This window comes from Eubalaena glacialis, chromosome 16 (assembly GCF_028564815.1).
Source record: "Eubalaena glacialis isolate mEubGla1 chromosome 16, mEubGla1.1.hap2.+ XY, whole genome shotgun sequence".
NCBI lineage: Eukaryota > Metazoa > Chordata > Mammalia > Artiodactyla > Balaenidae > Eubalaena > Eubalaena glacialis.
Window position 1 is genome coordinate 86795556 of NC_083731.1, and position 17401 is coordinate 86812956.

At 45.7% G+C, this 17401-nt stretch overlaps 1 protein-coding gene across 1 annotated transcript in view; it reads right to left on the reverse strand.

Moving 5' to 3' along the window:
* LOC133076429 (phospholipid-transporting ATPase IB) overlaps positions 1–17401 on the reverse strand; it is a 457024-nt gene that overhangs the window by 212161 nt on the left and 227462 nt on the right. The window lies entirely within an intron of this gene.

Here is a 17401-nt window from a genome sequence, read left to right on the forward strand (position 1 = left end):
ACCCCAGTTTGGCTTTGCCGTCCATCATACATAACCCAGGGCTGGCAAGGGAATTTTCTATAAAACCTGCTTTCAGAGAAGGGAACGAAAATTGGCAGGGCTTGAGAAGTGCAGAAAGAGGACTAGTGTGTGAGAGGAAAGAAGAAAGACTCCTCCATCCCTACCCCAGAGATAGAGGCAGCGTTTGCAGGGCAGTCAAGTCAGAAGGTTGAAGAAGAGGAGCCCCAGGGCAGCAGGTCTACAAAAACTGAACTGCACACAAGCACGGCCCCAAAGGAGAAGGTAAAGTAGCCAGTACCTAAGAGGGGTTGTTTCCACAGTGAATCAACGAAGGTGGGCTATTTTCCATAAGCCCCCCTGGGAAGAAGAGCCAGTATAAATCTACGGCGTCCAAAGCACAGCACCGTTAATTATGAGGAAGTGTTTGTTCAGAGTATAAGACCAGATAATAAAACAACATGATAAAACCACTAGTACATCAGGACTGACCTATTCCATATTTTAAATTGGTAAGCTGATATTTGATCTGTGAAATTTACAGGTAAATCCCTACATCACTCACACACACAGCAAAAGACCATTCTGAGCTTCCCGGAGAGAGACCTCCGCACCTACGTGTGGACTGCACTTACAAGCTAGAAGGGACCCTCAAAGACTCTCTCAGTAGCATCTTTCATATGGCCTCCAACCCACAGAAATACCTGTTTCCAACAGAAAACTTCAATTTTACCAACCCTGGAAGGAAATGCGTTTGGTGAGACAGCAAGCTGAACTCGCAGACAGGTATTCTGGAAGCCTTTGCTCAGTTACAAAGAAATGAGGACGAGCAAGTTGGAAAAACAGAATCTAAGTGTCGAAAGGGCTGCAGGAGCCATGTCGTGTGACCTACTCTCTCTTGCATCATTTCCACAGGTATTTTCAATGATGGGTTGGAATTTACTGCCTCCTTGGGGAAGTTGCAACCACTGAAAATGATTACTGCTTTTTTGTTGTTGATAAGCATAGTTAAAAGTCCTAATCGTGTCCTTCGGGTTAGAGCAGAACAAATGTAACACCTCTTCCAGATACTAACAAGGCTGAAGTATGACGACACCGATCAGCTCTTTCCTCCTAAAGCCCGGTTTCTGTTGGCTCAGTCGGGTCCTCCATCCGTCATTTAACAGGCAAGCTGCAGAACTTAAAAAGAGCTTCCAAGGAGGGTCTTCTAGACAGCTGGGAGCAGAACAGAACAGACCACCATCTCCCTGGTAGCAGATGACAGACCTACTTTAATGTAGCCTGAGAGGAAATTACTGGAAGCTTTCACTGTTTATCCCTGAGCTTCTAGTCGACTACGTGAAAGCAATTAAACAATTTTAACATACAGGGGTGTAAGCTCTGTCTGTTCCCTCCAAGTGCATGCAACTGCTACCTAGATCCAAGGGCTCATCTCTACATTCCTCTTTCTCATTAAATTTCTTATTGGCAGACGCAGCCGGTAATTCTCATTTGCTACACAAATGTGATTTCTCGTCCCATCGTTGAACTCAAAAGAAGCAGAGATCAAACGTGGTACAGAGAAAACAGCGGAGGATTCAAATTTAAATGGCTGGGCATGACCTTTTCCTGGGCCCCCTACTAATGATTTAAACAGGGAAATCATTCTACGAGTCCTTGTCTTTCATCAATGAAATGGGGAAAATGATAACCACCCGCCTCATGAGATGGTTGTGATGTATTTATGTGAAGCCATATGTTAACTAGCAGGTGTGAAACAAATGTTGTCTCCTACCTCACCCAAAAATCTCAGTTATTGGAAAAAATAAACGGACACACCTGAGAAGTGCACGCCATCTGACCCATGATTCCCAGCCCGTGTGTGTGCGCCCTGGGGTACCGAAGGGGTAATTACCAATGTCCAAGGGAAGCACAGCATCTGTCAGGCGGTACAAAACACCAGCTGGAAAGAGCTCACAGTTTCAGCATTAGCTCACACTACCATCCCTCTTTATGATCTATCTTTGCGAAGCTGAGTGTTCATGGCTGCCGGGATACAAAGCTAATGCCCCAGGAAAGGTCACTGTAGAACAGGAAGTGAGGGGGGCAGCATCTACTCTCAGGTCAAGGTTTGAGAAGCTGAACAGTGCCCTACAGGTGCCCCCCCACCTTACCATCGGAAATGGTTACGGTCGCTTAAGGATGAAAGAAATTAAGTATGATCTCTCTGCATTTCTGTGCATTCTTGTTTCAAACGTCTGCTCAGTGGTTAGGACAGAATCCTTCTTCAACTGTTTGGCTTTACCTACCCAATAGTTAGAAACTGTTCCATTTTCTTCTGGCCTAGGGGCTTTACAAAGCAACGAGGAAGACACTAGGGTACTGTGAATGCAGGGACTCCGGGGATCTCTGCGTTCATCATGTCTCTCCGTGATGACATCAGTCACTCTTCAAGGACAACTATCCGCTCCTTGAAGTACTGGGTTGGCCAAAAAGTTCATTCAGTTTTAAGTAAAAATAGAAGACATTTTTCACTTTCACCAACTTTACTGAACAACGTATTCATTAACCGAACGAACTTTTTGGCCAACCCAACAGAACTTCCCCTAACAGTGCCATCATTCCATCTTGATCTCTTCTTCTGCTTCCACAAAGACATCACAAGGGAGCGTGAACAGACCTTTCAACACCACTGGACCGGCCTGAGGCTGCAGCTCCTTGAGATTCTATGTGCCACCCAGGCGACCAAGCAAGGGGACCACGTGTGGTCTGGAGAGAAGGGAGCCCAGGGGCAGACGCCCAGCCATGCGAATATGGTGTTTTGGGAGGTTGAAGGGCCGAGGTGGTGGACCAGGGAAGGTGCTGAGAAAATCCGAGGTTGCAGCTGTCGCTTTTCTTTTTGGGGTGTTAGCAGTAAGCCAGCCAACGTGAGACAGTAGCAAGTCCAATACGCTCACTGCGCTTGCCTCTCTGAGATTCGTATCTCTGGTAGGTCCAGTGAAGTCCTAATTCTGATGGCTTAAAGTAAAATTGATGTAAATCCAAAAGCTGCCTTTTCCCAAAAAGCAACAAGTAAAGAGAAACCCTGACTGGGGTATATAAACCAAGTCATATCCCAGTGTTTTGGAAGCATGAAGTTCTCATCCACGATTTATTACGCCCTCAGCTGTAATGCCTTCAGAAAACATAATTCTAACACACACGAGGGGTTCAAAACAGATGTCAAACAGCTAATTTTTACAGAACTGAATAGGCTTCACTACGTTGAAGCCACACGTAGTATTTTAGTAGACCAAGTTACCAGGAAGCACTAAGAGCTCTCTTTAAATCTTCATTTGTGACCTGGAATCACAAGCCACACTGAAGTAAGTAGTCCCAGCATATAATACATTCAACCCATATAATAACAATTCCAGACCATATCTGAGTCAAGCTAGGTGCTGGGTCACTTGTATAACCTATTTTGGTGCATTATGAATAAAAATATCAACTCAAAGATCTTCAATCGGGCTTCCCTGTTGGCGCAGTGGTTGAGAATCTGCCTGCCAATGCAGGGGACACGGGTTCGAGCCCTGGTCTGGGAAGATCCCACATGCCGCGGAGCAACTAGGCCCGTGAGCCACAACTACTGAGCCTGCGCATCTGGAGCCTGTGCTCCATAACAGGAGAGGCCGCGATAGTGAGAGGCCCGCGCACCACGATGAAGAGCGGCCCCCGCTTGCCGCAACTAGAGAAAGCCCTTGCCCAGAAACGAAGACCCAACACAGCCAAAAATAAATTAATTAATTAATTAATTAATTAAAAAAAAAAAGATCTTCAATCAACTGGAGAGGTATTCTACCCACTTTTTTTGGCTAACACAACAGATTTTAAAATACAAAACAGATTTTCCTTTTGATTTAAAAATATTCAGTATCCTGGAGTCCCTCATTTTATGAGATACATGTTCCTGAAATTTTAAAACTCACTTTTAAAAGTTATTTCAAATATAACCGTTAAGTAAAACCTTTGGTAACTACTTTTATAAGATTAGTATCCATGCACTAATTTATTTGATCTACAAAAGCCCTGGTCTCAGAGTGAGTTTTTAAAATTCGGATTTGCAATATCACCAGAGTTTCTAAATTTTGATATTTGCAAAATCAAGCTTAACCAAATCCCTTCCCTTCTCAGAGCTCAGCTGCCCCATTTGTCAAAAAGGAGCTGGATCTCCATGACTGATTTGTAAACTGAGCTCAGATGAACCAGGGGTGTTACAAGGCTCTCCACCCAGGGGCACCCAAGAGAACTTCGACCAGGGCCGCAACACTTACCAATCAACCAGACACACTACACACGTCCACTAACTCGACTTCCAAACCTCTTTATTCCATGTGGACAGTCCTCATGACTGAAATGGATGTCTGAAGACCACTGCCCGAGGTCACTGAGTCTCAATATTTAAGTGACCATCAGAACCACCTAGAAAGCTTGTAAAAGTACAGATTCTGATTCGGGAAGTCTGGGGTGGGACCCAGGAATGTGCACTTTGACAAGTTCCTGGTGACCCGGATGCTGCTGTCCGTAGACCACACTGAAGCAGCCAGCGCCGTTCTGGACAGGATAACAAGTTCTCTCTTGCTCAGCGCTTTAGTTAGCTAAGTTTATATTTCCATAGCACAAGAGTCATGTAAAATTTTCATAGAATAACAAAATTAATTAGCAGAAACAGTGAATTTCATCCTCTTTTTTTTCAAGCTTGACATATGTAGGTGGTTCTCTGCTTTTAAACCCAAATGAGTAAGTACAAATTTGGGTTGGAATTTCCTTTAAAATAGCTTCCTGTCCGAGTGCCTCACATATGTGGGTGAGAGGGAAAAATACTAACCAAAATAAGGTATACAAGACTTCCTAGGTTTTTTTTTTTAATGATGCAGAAACCAACATATATGATTTCATTTGTGAAAGTTTCTATTTTTCCATCAACTTAAAGATACTATCCCATGAAAGAGATTTTCTTTGATTAAAAAACTACAGAAAAAAGCATTACACCTCATTTCTTATAAGCAGTCAGTTATCCTGAATGTTTTAAAAATTGTAGCACCTTAAAAATTTCATACAGTTTAAAAAAATTTAATATCATATAGAGTTTGTAATATACAAACACCTAACATATGAATCTAAAATCTAAAAATAACTGAATGATCATATACCTGTTTAATAAATGTTTCTATGGCTGCCTTACTAACATCCCTCTGACCCCTGTGTTCCTTCTCTAGATATACTTGGTGCACTTACGTAGGGCCAGTGGTCCAGGCTTCTTGGACAGTTACCCTCTTCTCGAATGTCCTACATCTGTGCTCTGACCCAAGATGTGTAAGGCTGTCACACTTAACCACGTGTCCCAGTTTGCGGTGCATTTCACCACAGCCTGAAGCTCCAAAAGGCAGCTTGGGATGGGCCCCGGAGCCCAGCAGCAAAGGTGGGACTCAGGGGAGACGGGTAGCAGGAGGATGGGGGCGTGTCTAGTAGAACCCAACTGGAGCCTGTGGGCTGGCTTATTTGTGGGTACAAAGAAGTGAAATTTAAACTCAATCACTCAATGGTTCTAGAGGAGACTGAAGTGCTCCCTCATCATAAAAACTTACAAGTAAAGAATACAGTGCCTGACCAAGAGGCAGCCTCACAAATGGGGGATAGTGCAGAACACACTCTAAAAAGCAGGATGAAAACTTGCAGAGAAAAATGCCATCCACGAGCTGAAGGCTTTGAGAAAGTGGCACCTCCGCCCCGAGGGTTCTTTCAGGGATGAGGGTTTCTAGCCGCGGTGGCTTCAGCAGTGAAGGGTTCTGTCCTAGCCCAGCATTTTCTCTGAAGACTAAGGTGCTATGGAGACCCTCCAATCCTTTGGGGTTTCTCTCGATCCTTAAAAATTTCAAGACCACATCTGAAATCGAGTGAAATGATGCCATTTGCAGCAACCTGGATAAACCTAGAGATGATCATGTTAGGTGAAAGAAATCAGACAAAGAAAGACAAATGTTGTATGATATCACGTATATGTGGAATCTTAAAAAAATGATACAAATGAACTTATGTGCAAAACAGAAACAGACTCACAGACTTAGAAAACAAACTTATGGTCACCAAAGGGGTAAGGTAGGGGAGAGGGATAAATCAGGAGTTTGGGATTAACATATACACACTAATATAATCAACAAGGACATACTGTATAGCACAGGGAACTCTGCTCAATACTCTGTAATAACCTAAATGGGAAAAGAATCCGAAAAAGAATAGATGTATGTGAATCACTTTGCTGTACACCTGAAACTAACAGAACATTGTACATCAACTATACTCCAATATAAAAGTTAAAAAAAAATTTCAAAACCACATCTGATTGGTAATATAAAAGGTGGGGTTTCCTACAAAATGCCATAGGACTAAAGTTACTATTCCTTCTCTAACCTCATTGGCTGCCTCATAAAAGAGCAGAGAGGATGACAGACCACATGGGGGGGGGGGCCACCAATGTTTTAAGGACTGATCCCCAAATTTTCTAACAGGTGTATTTATTTCTATGAACTCTATATTTTCAGTATAACTGGCCACATCCATTCTGTGGGATGTGTTTGTTTGTCTCTTAGATTTACCTTTCCTTCCTTCGCATCCTGCCCGCCCCTCACCCCAACCTCACTGCTAATCCACGATTCATACAGTGGACTTTCAATCAATGGGAACTAACTACCACAATCATGATTCTAAGACTAATTACATCTCTAACCGTAACTATGAACAAGAGGAAGAAAATATAGTTCTACTCACACAAAAATATGTTAACTTCCATGTAAGTAACAGACCTAGAAACATGGTGAATGAAAGCATTCCAAAAATGACCAGATGCCTCTATAATATCTAAACTTACCACCCTCGGAAGCAGATAAAAACACCCCACTTTTCCCGTGGTCTAGGAACGGACACTGTGTGCAAACTTCCTGACCAAACAAGCAAATGGTCTTGATTCTGTTCTCTACTAATATCCTTGGAAACATTACAGGCTTATTACAGGCTTTTTGTGACAGCTCTTAATGACATATGGCTGGCAACGCTCTCTGGCATTGGACTCTCCTGGGAAAGGCCAGCACATAAGCCTGCTCTCTTTCCCCGGCCTCTCTCAATCATGATGCTTTGACTATTATAAGCCAACAGTGAGTCCCCGAGTATCATCTTGCATAAGCACTTGGAAGGCGTAGCAGACACCGGCTTGCCCAGTCTTTACAGATGGTCTTGGGGATGCCGGGTGGCACAAATCCTCCAAAGTCTTTCTATGTAAGCACCTCACCGTGTATTTGCTCTTTGCACAAGGATTTAAGTCTGAAATCACACTCTATCGCAATCTCGAATACCTCAGTACCTTTGCCCTGTTAGTAACTATTCAACTCAGTGGTTAGTAGAGTAAGCACTGAACTTGCTGATTGAACAAAATGATGGCCTGTATCTCATTATGGGTGATAAATATCTGCATGAAATAACTATGAACCCTGATGTGATTCAGCCAACCCTATGAAATACAGGCCAACATGCCACTGGATTTGCTGAGAAACGAATCTAAGGGCCCAGATATACCAATGGCATTACTTATTTTGGTACGGCTGAAATGTACAAGTTCTGATAACATTGCCAGTATTTTGCCAGTTTCAGCCATAGGGCGGCCTCCCTTTGATCACACTGAAGGTTGAGTGCATACTACGGGCGCAATATGACGATTCTGACTGTGCCGGGTGGGGCAGGACGCAGGCAGATGCCCTGTCATCTTGCTTTATATCCTGGTGGAGCAATTCTGTGGTCATTTTAGGAACTTAATACATATATGTGGGCATATATTAAATTCAAACTGCAGAAAGCTTAAAATTTCCATGGCGTCCTGTAAGTGCAAAGATGATTTTCAACATGGTCTAAGGACTCATTTTTCAAAAATATTAAGGGTCAATGATTCCACACTCCAGAAAAGACTCTTTAGGTATAATTCAACTTTCAAAAGCAGAAGTTGAGTTCATCTTCAAGCTCTATCAAAAAGGGGGAGGAGGAGAAGGAGGAAGGGGAGGGAGGGGGAGAAGGGGGAGGGAGAGAAGGGGAACGAGAAGGGAGGGGGAAGAAGGGTGGAAGCAAAAGAGACCTTGAGAGGCTTTTAATAAATACAAATTTGCCACTATAACAACATATTAACCTTTACTACTAATAATATCCTTGTTTAAAAGGTTCATTTACCTCATTCAATGTTTAATATTTAAGAATCACATAAAGTTTGAAGGGGTCCCTGATATCTCAGGGCTGTACACACACATGCACTGCACAAAATAGAGTCCTGATTCTCCTATGTTTGGACCTTGAAAAACAAACTCGCTCGTGCACTTTCACTGGGATGAATCACCCGGCGTTTAAGGATGAGGAATTTTAAGACCAGATCTTCTAGTCATCTGAAGTCATCCTAATACAGCCTCTACATCTTGATTCCAAACTCTAAAAATTTCCTTAACAAACAGGAATTTCAAAGGGAAGGATGCTACCAACTGAGATGAAGCAATCTATTTATCACTGACCTCAACGACTACCTGCCTGGTGACGGCCACCCCCCACCCCCGTCCCCCCCGTCCTCCCCAGCCTCAGGGGTGCAGACCAACCATCTAACGCTGCCTGCGAGTCGAGAGGGAACTTGATCCTCCTTATTAAGTGAACAAAAACCCTTATAACCTGATCCTGCGCCACGGCCGTAAATGCTGCCGGGGCAGCTCAGGCTTTCAGAGGGCTCTCGGTAAAGGGAGGACACCCCGTCTGCTGAAGATCAGCTTACTCTGCAATTGAGAAAGGGCCCCCTTTGAAATCAGGATACCCTGCTTGGGGGTTCAGAATTTATCATCCGTACTTGCGTCCGTGACAATTTTATCATGTGTCCGGGAAACAGAGCAATTCAAGGGGCGCTCAGACAGGAGGCTGGCTTCTGAAAACCTAACATCTCCATTAAATGGTGTCGAATCGATTAAGATCTGGGCAACCGCATTTTATAAAAACTTTACTAGGTTGTATGTTGTGAATTACACACAGTTTTATATTCACCGACGTCGACTGGTTATAGACTCTGTTTCTTCCTGTACTGGGCTCAAAAGAACGGTGCAGTCGAGGAAGGCTGGGATTTCAATAAAAGATATTGGATCTTCCTGTTCCCAGGAGGCAACAGGGATCAGAATAACACATTTAAATACCTTAATGTTTTTAGCACAAAAAGCATGAATTTGATACTCCGCTTCCTTGAAATGCTTTATTAAGGCCCCCAAGACCCTCTCAGGAGTGTCTGCCTTCCTTGAAGTTAACATACATTTACTGTTCCCCACTGTAAATTTCACTACTGTTTCAAAACAGCATGCCTGGCCTCTGCTGCGGGGCAGGTGGGTACCGGAAACAGAGCCCAGAGGAAAGCCGAGAAGCGCTTGAGTTTTGATGTTCTGGAGCAAGCTTGCGGCTCCATCAGGACCAGGCATCACGAGCTGATGCAACGCTGAAAATGAATGACGAGCAAGGTGCTTAAAAGAATGATCTTAATTACACCTGCCCTTCACCTGTCACCGGTGCCTGGCACAAAGGCCACCTGGTTACCAATCCAACAAGCAGGCCAAGCTGTAACCACCTGCACTCTGAAAAAGGGGTCAGCCTGCCCACTGCCGACCTTCACCCCAGTCCTAATCCAAACAGCCAGGAGCCCTGAGAGCCCCGGGGATGGCGGTAGCCAGTCTACGTTCTGACATCCAGGGACTTAGTGCACAGATTAATGCCTCTCTCTTTTCCATTCCTTTATTTTTTTATTTCCAAGTGGGATTTGTTGGGTGGGAATGGAGGTAAATTAAACAAAGCTCTTTCTTCCAAATAGCATACACCCTTCTCAAAGCTAAAGCCTATACCACATAAAAGCCACTAATTCTTGGTGTCAATAGCAGGAAAGGATAATGTTTTTCTTCTTCATTACCACCCATGTAAGACTGTTAAAATCAAGAGGTACATTTGTCCCAACCCATAGAACATACAACACCAAGAGTGCACCCTACCGTCAACGATGGGTTCTGAGTGGTTATGACGTGTCCGTGTAGAGTCACTGGTTGTGACAAAGGTACCACTCTGGCGGGGGATGGATGTTGATAGTGGGGGAAGCCATGCATGTGAGGGGCAGGGGCATAGGGGAATCTCTGTCCCTTTCCTTCAGTTTTGCTTTGAACTTGAAACTGTTCTAAAGCATAAAGGGACTGGGGAAAAAAAAGAAAGAAACAGCAGCCTTCTACCACTCTCCAGGCAGAGCACGAAAATGACTGATGGTTCTGGACATCTGCTAAAGTCCTGGACAGTGGCAGAGAGAGATGGCCAGCCATCAAGCACCCGGGGCAGCAGGTCCTGGGCTGGTGGGCACACCGGCATAGTGACCACCCACATGCGGGTCTGTGTAAAGAGAGGACACGAACCCCAATACACCGTGCACCCCCAGAAGAAATGAACTATAACGGCCAATTATAACAGCAGCCCGCTGAGTCTACCACAAGGCTTAATCCGTAACTTGGTCTTCTAACTGATCAAGGCCATTGTAATAGTGCTTCTTTGGATAAAGTCTGGTCTGAAACGCAGTCAGCTGTGTACTTCTGTCTCCATGACTGGGCTCTGAGCTACCCGGTGTTAGGGACTTGCTTTACTCAACTTCAAATCCCGTTGCACCAAACACAACAGGTAACAAACAAATGTTTGTTGAATTACCCATTTCTTAAATGATTTTTTTGGGACTTCAAACATAGGTCCCAGGACTTCCCTGGTGGCGCAGTGGTTAAGAATCCACCTGCCAATGCAGGGGACACAAGTTCAATCCCTGGTCCGGGAAGATCCCACATGCCACAGAGCAAATAAGCCCGTGCACCACAACTACTGAGCCCGCGTGCCACAACTACTGAAGCCCACGCGCTGAGAGCCCGTGCTCCGCCACAAGAGAAGCCACCACAGTGAGAAGCCCGCGCGCAGCAACGAAGACCCAACGCAGCCAAAAATAAATGAATAAATAAACACATAAATAATTTTTTAAAAAACACAGGTCTCTTTCTCCTCCTTCTTAATTATAATGAACAGTTTTCATTTCATGTTCAAGGATACACTTATCATACTAAGTGAATAATGATCATCTTGCAGTTTGGTTAAAGAAAGTGCAAGATTAAGAGTATTCATTTGCCTGTTCGGAGAAGCCCAAATCACAACCTTTGATTCCACCTGGTACGTTTCAGAGGAAATGAATTCAGGAACAGCCACGTGTATGGGGTTACCACATTTAATAACCTCTTGTACCACTGCCTAAATAGCAAGGCTGCTGCTTACGGGCTGGTAAGCAGGGTCGATGCCACCAGCACCTGCTACACCCACCTCGTCTGGTGGGACCACACCGCCTTCAGGGCAGAGCACCTGATGCTGAGCTTGGAAAGGGGACCAAGGCAGAGCTCAGCAGATACCTGACCGAGGGGTTAGGGCTGGTACCAGATGGGGGGTGGTTAGAGTGAAGAAAGTTCCAGATGAGAAACCTGAGATGTAGAGGGGGGTGCTCCTAGAGAGGGGCTCCCAGCTCTACGCAGACGGCTCTGAGTCCTCGGCCCACAACAGGGAAGAAACCTTATGATTCCACCCAACCTGCAGCCCAAAATGGGACTCATCGACCAAACTGGGCCCCCAATCAAGGGAATGTGACAGAGGGGGTGGCTAGAGCAGTGTCACAGTGACCAAAGTCACAGCAAACACCTGCTCTCTCCCCTTCATTTTCACACACACACACACAGTGTCTCATTAAACTGAATTGGTATATACTACAGATAGTATCTAAAGCAGTGATACCTTCGGTGTCGTTAAAGCAGCGATATCTTAGGTGTCATAATTTTTTTTTTTTCAAGCAATGTAACAAAAACCCAACAATGTTACTTTGTCCTCTGGTTCTCAGTTTCCTGCTTGTACTTTGGTGGGTTAGTGGGGTGATAGATAAAGGGTATGGGGCTTCTTTTTGAGGTGATGAAAATGTTCTAAAATTGACTGTGGTGATGGTTGCGTATCTGTGAATATACTAAAAGCCATTAATTGTACACTTTGAAGAGGTGAACTGTACGGTATATGAAATTATATCTCGTATAAAGCTGTTCCTTTAAAATAAAAAAAAAGAAATTCTCACATATTGAGGTCTGGGGAAGTCATTCTGGCTTACATGAGTTAACCTGAATTGGATGCTGACTAAAACAGCCTTTGGGGTCTATCAGACATACATTGTACATCTGCTTTGATAATTAAAGAAAAGCACACATTGACCAAAAGTAAAGAATGTCCATGTTCAAAATAAAGATTAAATGCCCCTCTTCCTGGGATGCCAGCGCTGGTCCTCCTTTGATGATAAGCCTCCCTTCCCTGGTGCCAAGGCCATGCTGACTTGCTGTGTATGTGCTGGTCTGTTTTTTGAAACCTTGAAGAAATGTCTCCCTGACTTGTTGAACGTTCTTTGTTCTGACAAGACATAAAACCGTGCTGAAAACCCTGCTTCTCCAGAGAAGTTTCTCAGAGAAATCTGGGAAGCTGGCTTCTGGGCTATAGTCCTCAGTTTGGATCAACAACAACTCTTTTCTATTCCTATTATTGATTGTTCGTTGATTATTTTCGTCAACAGAAGCCTCTGTGGTCCTGTGGTTGCTAAGAAAATTCCACCCTTCCTTGGACAGGCACCTCCCCATCCCCTGGAGTCTGTGTTCTCTTCCCTGTAAGTTTCCAGGGTTCCCATGATTAAAGCCGTGGGGAAGGGAGCTCCAGCGGTGACCACGCGTGAATGAATGAACAAGCTGCATTCCGTGGGGAGCACGTCACGTGAGAGGAATCAAATGACAGGGTCAAAATGGGGTCCTGGCCTCTGCTCATCCAGATGGACAACCTCCCTGGCTCTGTTTCTCTTCCTCTGTGGGACACAGTGAAGATTTCTAATGCACCTTACGCTCTAAAATCCATACTTGTTAAGTTGAAAGCAAAAATATGAGACTCTAATAACAATAAAAAGAATAACAACAGTATAGGAGCCGCAAGTGCTGGTTGAGGAGGTACGATTTACTCATCCGTAACCTTCCCTACACTGACGATTCATGTCACTCTCATCGCAACGCTGGGAAACCGGCACCAGTATCCTGACCGTCTCAGGGGTGACGAGGCCAGGCTCAGGAAGATCAACATGTGTGCAGGGTCACAAAGCTAACGAGTGGCTGAGACAGGACTGGACACAGCTGTCTACCTCCAGGACCTGCCCACTCACCACCCTGCCCCGCTCCTGGCTACTTGGACACACACGCCTGGAATTGTCACTTCGTTCTGCTGAGCCATCAGGCCGGGCCAGGGTCTCCACCCCCAACCTTGAGGACCCAACAGTGTTACTCTGTCCCCTGGTTCTCAGTGTCCTGCCTGTAATTTGGGGGTGTCACCACTGCCATCGGCCTTACAAGACAGCCATGAAGACTGAATAAATGCTAACGTGGATAAGCATTCTGAAAGATAGGAGAAAAAGCCCATATCTTAGTGTCTACCTGACTCTTGGACTCACCGCCAAGCACCAGGAACGCCCCTCTCCACTGAGGATGCCCCCGCAAGCTCTGCGCCAGTCCTGGCTGGGAACATCCTCTGTGAGCTCCTGGCTTCAGCGCCTCTCAGGGTCTTCAGGATGGAGATGGGATGAGAGTCAGAAGAAAATTTTGGCTGATGTGTCCTTGTTTGAATTTATCAGCCCTTCCCTTAAAGTCCTGTGTTGGATTGTTTCCGTGTATAATTTAGTAGAGGGTTTCTTTCTGTACCAACCCATTAAATGGTATAATAATTTACGCTAATTTTCATACCTATTGAATACGAATGTAAGTGAACACCAACAAGATTTCCAGTTCTTGGACTTCCCTGGTGGAGCGGTAGCTAAGAATCTGCCTGCCAACACAGGGGACACGGGTTCGAGCCCTGGTCCAGGAAGATCCCACATGCCACGGAGCAACTAAGCCCGTGCGCCACAACTACTGAGTCTGCGCTCTAGAGCCCATGAGCCACAACTACTGAGCCCACGTGCCACAACTACTGAGCCTGCACACCACAACTACTGTAGCCCGCACCTAGAGCCTGTGCTCCGCAACAAGAGAAGCCACTGCAATGAGAAGCCCGCGCACCGCAACGAAGAGTAGCCCCCGCTCACCACAACTAGAGAAAGCCCACACACAGCAACAAAGACCCAATGCAGCCATAAATAAATAAATAAATTAATTAATTAAATTTTATTTATTTATTTAGTTTGTTAGTTATTTTTTAAAAAAAGATTTCCAGTTCTTGCAGGGTGAAGACTAGGCCTTCCCTTTTTAAATTGTCCACACATCCAACAAAGTGTTCAGCCGACAAGGGCTGCAGCTCATTTACCCACGTGACTCAGGCAGCGGAAGCAACGGAAGCGGCTCCGGTGTGTGTTGGGGGGGAGGGTAGGCACGCGGCAGAGGGCAAGTGAGGAGTGAACCACCTTGTCACTGCCAGCACCCCTCGCTCAGTAGCTCTGTCCCTGGGGACATGGGGAGCTAAGCGGGGGAGGCCTGAGTCTGAAGATGGAGCTATAATAACATCAGCGTTTCTTGAATGACTAGAACTGGGCAGTTAGCCCACTCCGTCCTCACGCCCTAAAACAATGCCAACTGTTCGCCAGAGTAAGTTACAAACACGACAACGTGCAGCCACCACAAGCACCACCTCCTCCTCAAGCGACGTCTCACACAGAAGTGTGATTCTCTTCACGCACACCCCGACCCCAAAGCGTTCTTCCTCTTGCTCTCAGCTCCAGCAGCAGGACAGAGTAGCAAACCATGACTCCGCTGGGATGCAAGGAATGCAAGTGGAAGTCTACGCTTTCTAAAGAAAATGGATAGAAACTGAGAGAAGAAAAACGTCAGACACGCCCAACTATGTAAAACAGCACCAATGAACAAGTCAAAAAGAGAACTACCCCCTCCTGCAGATGACCGTTCTCAGTTAACCTACAAACCTAATAAAATGTGCAATTACTCTCATATCAGAGAGAATCTGCGATTAGAGTAAAAAATAATAGAATCTGAAAAGCACTTCATCTCTGAGATGATGATTAAAATTACAGAAAGAAATTAAATTAAAATTTGAATTTGTTCTCTATATTTGATCCCAACAATTTTAAGAGCTAAGGCTTCTTGCCTCTATCACATCAGACAATTCTCCAGGGTGTGCTTTTACTCATTTGGGGCTCGTTTGAGCTACAAACCTCTATGTAGAGTTCTTCTAAAACTGAAGGCATTAATTTTCAGCCAAAGGAAAAGATTTTTCAGCCTTATTGAAAAGATGGTTTGGTTTCCAAGAAGCTAGCTGTAGCCTATTAAGTCATATTAGCAAAAGCACCCCTCCCAAAAAAAAAAAAAAAAAAACCAATCACATTTCTCCGTTTGAAATGTTTAAAAGCTGGAGTTTTCCTAAGAAGCAAACAGAGACCACTGCTTCCTGGAAAGATGATGGTCTGATGGGTCTGGGCCGTCAGCACAGGGATAAGTCTGCTCTGTCTGACTTGCTCACGGATGTCCTGAGCAGAGGCCTGGGCCAGTTAGTTTAATGAGACACATTTTGTTGGTTTTCTTTCTACAGTTTGGGACTTTTTAATCAGCATGTTACGAAGTTCAGGTCATTAGTAGAACAAAGAAAAATACATGCAACAATCCAGCCAACTGGTCAACCAATATAAATGCATCGGGCAATCAAGTTGGATGTGTAGAGATAGCTCCCCCGCTGCCTAGGTCCTGCAGGGGTAAGGCGGGGCCGTCAATCCCCACTGAGTCAAATGTATCTGCAGGGCACCCAATGGCTCTTGGAAGAAGTCACACAGACACGGTGTTAATGCAAGGGGAGCGATTTCCTTCCAAGTCCTTGAGTGAATGAAGGAGAGAAAAATATACACGAATGTTGGCTTAATACACCTTAATGATAATTGGGAAATAGTCATTTTCTATTTCTTCCAGATGCACGTTACCCAAAGAAATAGACTCTTCCTGAATTCTGGGGGGTACATTTTGACGCAGGTGCGGTACCTCTTTTTCGTGCACATCTGCTCACCAAGCTCAGGGGAAAAGGAGACCCTTCACAGGCAGGAAGACCTTTCACTTCAGAGCATCATCCCAGGCCCCTGATGGGGCTGCGAGTTCTCAGACATCACATCCCTAAGAGACAAACTGGGAAACGGCATCACAGACATGGGGAGGCCGACTCTCGCTCTGCAATCCCCCCCTCGAAGGCAGCACCAGGGTCGCTGTTTCCCAACATAACGCCATTGTTCACCACACTACCTGGCACGTGGTCCACACTCACGGTATTTGTGGACGGACTTACAGCACTAGAATGAGAGCCTCCAGACCCACAGCTGCACAGCGCTCTGGTCTGTGACAAAGGCAGAGTATTGTGTTCATTAAGGGAAGGGGACACAACAAACCACACACACACACACACCACTCCCCCCCAGAGTGTCTGGCCAGCATTCACGTGATTCAGCTCTGAGCTGGTGCTGAAGGACCTGGCGATGGTTTCACACGTGTGTGGGGGTCAGGTGTGGGTGGGGCAGCTACAGGACCATGCCCGGGAGAGTCAACCGGCTCGTGGGCTCCCATGAGCATCCCCCGGGCTGTCTGTAATGTCACCTCCCAGCTTCGCCTGCGTGTTTTGCTCACACAGCGTTCTGACACGTGCTGTGACCTGTCCTGCCAGCATGTCTCTGCTCAGTGGTGCCCAGCGCACTACTGCACAAACCTGGTCTGTCCCTTCTCTTGGCAAATGAGCTTCAGGCCCAGCTTGGTGAAGAGTTCCATGGGAGGGTCCAAAGACCCCACGGTGAGCCAGACCCCATCCCTGTCCCCCAGACGCCACACTCCAATAAGAGAGATAAGAGCTGTCTATATGTCACCCCAGCCGGGGGGACAGTCAAGACGGCCAGGACATCACAGCTCAGCCAAGGACCCAGCAGAGGGTGGCGAGCGTAGAGCAGGAGGACGGTTAGAAAGCAATCACAGGAGCTCTTCTCCGAGCTCGTCCTGAAGGGATGCGCAGAGACAGTGGCCAAACCGCCAAGAAGTCTTCAGGTGGAGGGAGCATTTTGAACAGAATTTAGCAAAAACTAAACAGACTAAAAGCACATAATGACGATGTGTGGGCCCACGAGCAGCACCCTAATATACTACCAACAAGGCTGATGTAACCGGACAGAACTTCTGAACAAAACAGGCAACTCAACTCCAGGAACTTTTGCTAAGAAAGCAAACGGATAGTAGGCAGGTCACAGTGTCAGCACAGCCCCGAGAGCACTGCTCCAAGTACGGCACCCGTG